Below are 7,602 nucleotides of genomic sequence, written 5' to 3'. Positions count from 1 at the left end.
CAAGATTTATATTTATTAAAGTTTAGAGACTAAATTGTTATAAATTTGAAAGTATAAAAACTAAATTGTTATTATCATTAAAGTTTGAGATCAAATGATATTTTTAACAAAGTTAATTAGAGCTAAAATTGGCAATCTTATAGATAAAGGATGAAATTCAAAATTTACCAGAAAGACACAAAAAAAAAAAAAAGAGAGAGAGAGAAAGAAAGAAAGTCATAAAATATTTTAGAAAAGGAAGTAACAAGAATTTGCCAATTTGTGACTGAACAATTTGTGAAATGAAGAAGATAGGAACATCAATGAATGCATTTAAATTTTTGCCTCACATATCTGTTTTGGTCCCTAAACTATTAAAAAAATATTTATTTTGGTCTCTACGGCTAAGTCTTGATAATGTGTTTTAGTCCTAATCTTTCCTATCTTACATCAAAATACGTAATAAATTAGCAACGAACTAACTTCACCATTGCGAAGCAAAGACGATAAACCTCAAATTCATCATCTTTTCTAAAGTTCCAAAGTTGAATATGTTCTCCACTTTTCAGTCCCATTTCCTCCACCAACGAATTTCACTGTGTCGTCAAACAGTACACATCTCCACTTCCAATCTTCCACTTCTTCAAACAAATCATTCTTTCTTCAAGAACATCATCTAAAATCACCACGTTTATCTCTTTCTTGTTTTGGTTTTCCACTTCACTCAACATCTTCCTCTCTTCCAATGTTGCAAAATCAAATAACAGTTTCTTTATCGGTAGGGATAAACGTCCTTGGTTCTTGTTTAAATCAGTATCTTGAAGTTGTTTCTGAATCACCAGTCTAATTTCATACCCACCCATCTCCACGATACGATCTCTGAGTGTTGCCGACATCTCAGGAATCGTCAGATACTTACGCTGTTTTGCCTTATTCTTCCTCTGTTTCCTATGTTTCTTAGTCCTAGTCATTGGTGTTGGCGTCGAAGCTGGCTTCTTTCTTTTGTGGGTTTTGTTAACTTTTTTCGGTTCAATACGAGTAATAGTTTGTGAAAACTCCATTAGAATATCTGCAACCTCCAATATAGACAGGGGAATGACAGTTTCATTCTTGGGTTGTTCTTTCTTTTTGGCTCTGGATGATCTTCTTCTTCGAGGTATGTAGATTTGTTTTAAATTTGGAAGATCTAGATGCATTATTGTCGTTATTTCTTGCACACAAAAAAACTAGAAATCGAAACGGAGTGAATTGAACTGAATAGGAGATGAATGATGGGCATTTATTTATAGGAGTGAATTGAACTGAGTAGGAGATGAGTCGTACTAATCTCAATCTCCAGATATGTCAGGAAACTAAAGGAATTTAATTTCTAACCTTGATTTTCAATTTCTTTTATGATTTTCTTTGTTACTTCCATAATTGCATTGAGTTTTTAATGAAATTAGATTTTAATCCAAATATTTATCTATATTCTTGTTTTGAAACAATTATCTTTTTATTTATTTTTGTTCTTTTTTATATCTATCTCTCCATATCTCTTCAGAGTGGGAGAAGAAAAATGATTGGAAATGTATTTTCATTCCCTCTCTATGGTGGTCTTGTTGATGTTTCAAGCTTAATCGTGAAGTATTACTGCTGAATTTATGGATTAAGTCTTCAAAGGTAATGTTTGCTTCAAACCCTCTATGAATTTCTCTTGAATAGCATGTTTAAAACTCAAATCAAGAGTAGTTAGAGTGCTTATTGATTCTGATTTCTTCCGTTGCTTGTTAGATTACTCTTTCAATTGGTATCAGAGCATGGTATAAGCACTCAATTATCGTTAATTTTGAGTTTGGTGGGTGAATTTCTATGCATGTTTGAATCTGTGACTGATATGGTTTAAATTCAATTTTGGCATTGGAATTCTCTTTGATTTCCAAGCTAATTTTGTAATTGGCTCTTGTTTGATGAGCTTATATGTGTGCTCTAGAGTCTGTAATTTATTTGAAGTCATTAGAGTTCAAAATAGGATGTAATTTGAAGATTGAAGCAAACACGTTCGAGCAGAAAACTGGAGCTGAGCCTTCTGCCCAATAGCGTCACGACGTTGTTCATCGAGCATTGCAACGCCACGGGCTCGCTGATGAACAGCGTTGCAACGCTGGGATGCAGCGTCACGACGCTGTTCAGCCCAAGGGTTTTTGCTTTGCGTGCTGCCTGGCTGGTTCTTGGGTTGAAGAAACTGGCTTAACCGGTTCTCCTCGAAACTAGTCCGGTTCAACTTCCTTTGGTGCCTTGGTGGTCTAGTTCAGCAGGTTCGGGTTTGGTTTAGGTCGGTTCAAGCGATTCTTCCTCAAATTGAAGTTGTTCTTGAGTCATTATTGTAATAATTTAGCTTATTTGTTTGTTTAGAATGCCAAAGTTGAACCATATTAATGTTATTTAATTATTTTATGCATTTGATGTGTATTATTTTTTAATTAAACATTTTTGTGCATGAAGTATGCCATTTTAGATTTAAAATCCCACCATAGGTAAACATGCTACATGCATTATTGTATGTTATAATTAGTTATAATATATGTTATAATTAGTCACAACATTTGTAACTATTCTACAAAGCAGCCGCATCCGTAGCGTTACCAGGATAAGGCTTCCCTCCTATATCCATATACTACAAACCATTTTGGTTATCACTTAAGACATGATCCACCTGTATGTCTCCACATACATGCTTAAGTTACAAATGAAAACTAAGGATCTTGTTTATTGGTTTGTGGTAAAGCAATTAAAACATCCAATGTTCCATAGATAAAAGTGAAGAAAATATCATATATTATTACATCACAAGCATTTGTTCAAAACTGTGTTTACAAACTACAGGACCTAACGTGAGTTTAGTGCATCATTCCCAACAACTCCAAGTTCTTAAAATAGTTGTGGAAAGTTTCACCATGCATCGAAAAGTCATCCATAAAAACCTTGATCGTTTTCTCCACTAAATCAGAAAATATCACCATCATTGTCACACCCCGCCCCAGATCACCCTCTTAGCCTAGAGAAGGGCGTGACTACAGCAGTTATCAACCCTTAGGATGACACTTACTGCCTAAAAACTCTTGTGGAATAACTCTGATACCAAATACAAATTATATGCAACGGGACGGCTGTAGGCCCACAATTTATTAACTTAGAAACTTAATATGTTTAGAGTATTTACAACATTAGATTTACAAGTCCCAAAACCCACAAACCCTAGTCCCTATATGAACAATAGTAACATGTGTACAATATTAACAGTAACCACCTAGCAAACGGTTACAAGTCTTTTCATCCTTTAGTGGCAGAGCAGATACTGAGCTGTCTTCAGAGGATTTGACCGCTACCTGGGGGGGGGGGAACAAAAACATTTGAAAACGGGGTGAGCTTACGCCCAGTGAGTGACCGAGAAAACATAGTAAATTCTCATGCATAATTTCAGAAAATAGTTTTTATCTGAAATATAAACTTTTGCAGCATAAATATTTTCCAAGCGTAAATTATATAAAGCTGTTTTAAACATAAAACAATAAAATCATTTCTCAAATCAAAGTACTTTATAACTGGTAAAATAATCCCAACACCAACTGCTAGTCCAGAGAGAACCCTTTTGCTCAATCTCTGACTTTATTCACCTATGGCCACATTAGGTACTACTGCTTAGATACTTTCTCCTTGTACTTCAGTTCGAGTACTGGGATACCTTCTCCAACGTACTTCAGTATCTTGTTGGCTTGGTACCTTCTCAAACGTACTTCAGTACCAATAGATACCTTCTTCTTGTACTTCGGTATCTAGTTGGGTGGATGCCTTCTCCTTATACTTCGGCATCGCATTTTACCAAAATTATTTATAAACAACTTTTCTCTTTAAAGCATGTACAGTATAACACATATACAACATGGCTTTAAAGATGGTAACGCATGCTGGATAAAATCAACATATGTAAATAGGTTTTCAACAATAGGCATGCGTTCACAATACAATTCAGATCTTGCTTGGAAACCACTTTATAAAACTAGTAGGCATGAGAATTATTTTTGCAAACATGCTTTTTGTAAAATGTTTGTAATCAAAACAGTTTAAAAACGTTTTAGTTCGAAAACATTTTAGCCACTCACCTCGAATTCTTAGGAACTTTTCACTCTAGTAGCTCCTCGGGTCCCTTTTTCATCCCTAGAATCCAGATTCAAATTACAACTTAGATTACTCATAGTTTCAAACCTTATTTAGAAATACTTCCTTCTACAAACTTATTCTAAAATGTCTTAGGAATCTTACCCTAAACTTTCAGCTCAGAATTCCTCATGATTTGGCCGAAATCTCAAAATCTTCAAGACTGGCCCAGACTGATTCGACAGTCTGACCCTTCTGCATTCTTCTCAACCTCCAGCCCAGTTCCTTTGAGCCTTTTCCTTCAGCAGCCCTACTCTGAAAGCTAGACATCCATAGCTTTCAGATGGCTTTAGAATTACTTAAAACGCACAAGTAGATTGGATGATCTCCCCGTCCAAAATTGACATATTCCTCTGAACCCTCACTGCCCTCTACTTTCTCTACGAAATTTATGATTTTTGTGTGATTTGAAAATGAAATCCCAACTCCTATTTATCGGCATTCAAATTGCTCGTGGTATCGACAGCACCTACTTGGCTGCATGGCCAAATGTTTAATCCTCCCTTTATCAACGTAAGCTGACTTCACCTTGGTTCAATGTGTTCTTCCCAAACGCATCCAACACAATTTCTTAGGGTTTAAGAATTTCTCTTAATCGGACACCTAGATTTTAATTGACGTTTGCCCTTACGTCTTCAAGTGTTGTTTGTATTCAAATTAGGGTTTTTAAATGAATAATCCACCCCAACGCGTCCAAATACATCGCCTAGAAGCTTACTCGACCGTTCAATGCATAGGCGAGGCGTGGGCGTGACGTTCGAATGCAGCACCAGACAAGGCGTGGCTGACGCACGGCCTGCTCTCGCTCTCTCCACTCTCACGCTCTCCCACTTTCTCACTCAAAATCTCGCTCTCTTTACTCTCGCTCTCTCCAACTTTCTCGCTCTCTCCCACTTTCTCACTCAAACTGCTCTCTTCAATCTCACTTTCTCCCACTTTCTAGCTCAAACTGCTCTCTCCAATCTCGCTCTCTCCCATTCTCTCGCTGGTCTTGCTCTCTTCAATCTCGCTCTCTCCCAGTTTCTCTCCAACTTTCTCTCCAATCTCGCTCTCTCCCGTTTTCTCTCCAAATTTTCTCTCCACTCTCGCTCTCTCCAACTTTCTAGCTCAAAATCTTGCTTTCAATGATCTCGCTGATCTCACTCTAACAATCTCGCTCTTAGCTACTGCGAACATTGTTTGTCTTCGTGCAATTCCTACACAGTTGTGCCACTAGTCTCTTGCCTTCCAGTGCTTTATGCACAACACGCATTTCACATAAATTTTCCATACTTAGCCAATTTTTTCCAAATTTCCCAAACTCAATGTCCATATTTTTCTTTTCAAATCCCCATTCTTTCTTCACCATTCCATAGTAACTTTCTCATCAACCTACTTATTATACAAATTTCATCATAATTTTACCAATTAAAACTCAACTTAATTTATTCAAGGAAAATCTACTTAACACTTAGAAATTTCCTTCCCCTTAACTTAGGATTTAACTTTCACTTAGTTAATTCCTTTTATCACTTGCTTAAGTAAGGAAAATAGAAATCCGGGTTTCACATTTACTTCCCCCTTAAGAAAATTTCGTCCTCGAAATTTACTCGAACTAACTCTGGTTTAAGGTTTCACAACAACCACTATTGTAACTTTTCGTAGTCTTGTTTATTACCACGCTTCTACTGCGCTACTTTGATATCAATTCCTTAGTTTTTCAATGATACCTCTCCTAGCTATCTCTAAGCTAGATGTTGAACCAAACTATCTACCACATAAACATTTGTATCTCAAATACTAAATGAGAATAACTTAAATTCACACTTACCTTCCTGGGTAGATTTTTAGGTATGCATATTCTACCCTCCTTTAGTAGCACTTGATCAGCTATTAATTGATAGCCCATCCTCAATTCTTTATCTACTTCTTCAGCTAACTTCTGAAGATCAGAATCCTTTAACTGCTCACGTAGAATATTTTCTACGAGCGTAGGACGTACTTGAAATGAAGCTAGTAACCCTCCTGTTTGACCGATTGATAATACTGCCCTAGCATTATACAACTTATGAATCAATGTACCCTTCACTAAATTAACACTAGCTTTAGTTGATATAGTTTTCCGACTTAAAGCATCAGCTACCACATTTGCTTTATCTGGGTGATAGTCAATTGTACAGTCATAGTCTTTGATCAACTCGAGCCATCTTCTCTGTCTCAAGTTTAGTTCTTTCTGATCAAAGATATGCTTTAGGCTCTTATGATCCGTAAATATATGACAACGCTCACCAACCAGGTAATGTCTCCATACTTCAGAGCTAACACAATTGCTGCTAATTCTAAGTCGTGTGTAGGGTAGTTACATTCATGCTTCTTTAACTGTCGCGAAGCATAGGCTACTACTTTTCCCTCCTGCATCAGCACACATCCTAATCCTTGTCGGGATACATCACAATAAACTTCGAACCCCTTACCTGGTGTAGGTAGAGTTAATACTGGTGCTGATACTAACCTTTGTTTCAGCACTTGGAAACTATGCTCGCATTCTGGAGACCATTCAAACTTCGCATCTTTTCTGGTCAGGTTTGTCAATGGAAGGGCTATTTTAGAGAAACCCTCCACGGATCTCCTATAATAACTTGCTAAACCCAGAAAACTGCGTACTTTGGTTACATTCAGGGGTCATTCTCAATTAACTACTGCTTCTATCTTTTGGGAATCAACACTAACTTCGTCAGCTGAAACTATATGCCCAAGAAATATGACTTGATTTAAGAAAAAATCACACTTACTAAATGTGGGATATAACTTCTTTTCTCTTAAAGTATGTAATACCATCCTTAGATGTTCTTTGTGTTTTTCTGCAGTACTGGAATACACTAGTATGTCATCTATGAATACTATCACAAACTGATCCAGATAAGAATGGAATATCCTATTCATCAAGTCCATAAATACCGCCGGAAAATTAGGAAAACAAATTTTCTTTTATCTCACGGTTACCATGAACCACCAATAACCTCCCACTCAATTGGTTATTAGAGAAAAAGATTTAATTATCTAATAATTAGTATTATTATAAATATAAATGATAACCAACTTATCATACTATATTTATAAACCATAATTCTTTTTCTATTCCATGACACTTACTGTAAATCTCATTTACATTAATTCTCCACTAGATGTATCTCATACATCATACCAATCATATCTCATATAATAAAAAATAACTCTTGCCAATTTGAACATTTCAAATCAACACCAAGAATTGATCCTCAACAGAATCCATTGAGCTATCAAGGGGACCTTATGGACTTGTAGCTCGAAGCTCCAATAGTACATGAATAACTGACTAAACTCTTTAGTCACGAGATCCACAACTGTCAGGCACTAAAGACCAACAACTGAACTCTCCTTACCACATATATATTATGTGTCCATTTT

The 7,602-nt window shown here is 36.2% G+C and overlaps 1 pseudogene; it reads right to left on the bottom strand.

Annotated features, from left to right (window-relative positions):
- Positions 1–446: 446 nt before the first annotated feature.
- Positions 447–1,175, bottom strand: LOC150031213 (B3 domain-containing protein At2g31420-like; annotated as a pseudogene).
- Between the last annotated feature and the right edge of the window lie 6,427 nt (positions 1,176–7,602).

This window comes from Benincasa hispida, unplaced genomic scaffold (genome assembly GCF_027475165.1).
Source record: "Benincasa hispida cultivar pf3 unplaced genomic scaffold, pf3_genome.v1.1 HicScf14, whole genome shotgun sequence".
Lineage (NCBI taxonomy): Eukaryota > Viridiplantae > Streptophyta > Magnoliopsida > Cucurbitales > Cucurbitaceae > Benincasa > Benincasa hispida.
The sequence above is the reverse complement of the archived record's forward strand: the minus strand, read 5'-3'. Positions and strand labels throughout refer to the sequence as shown.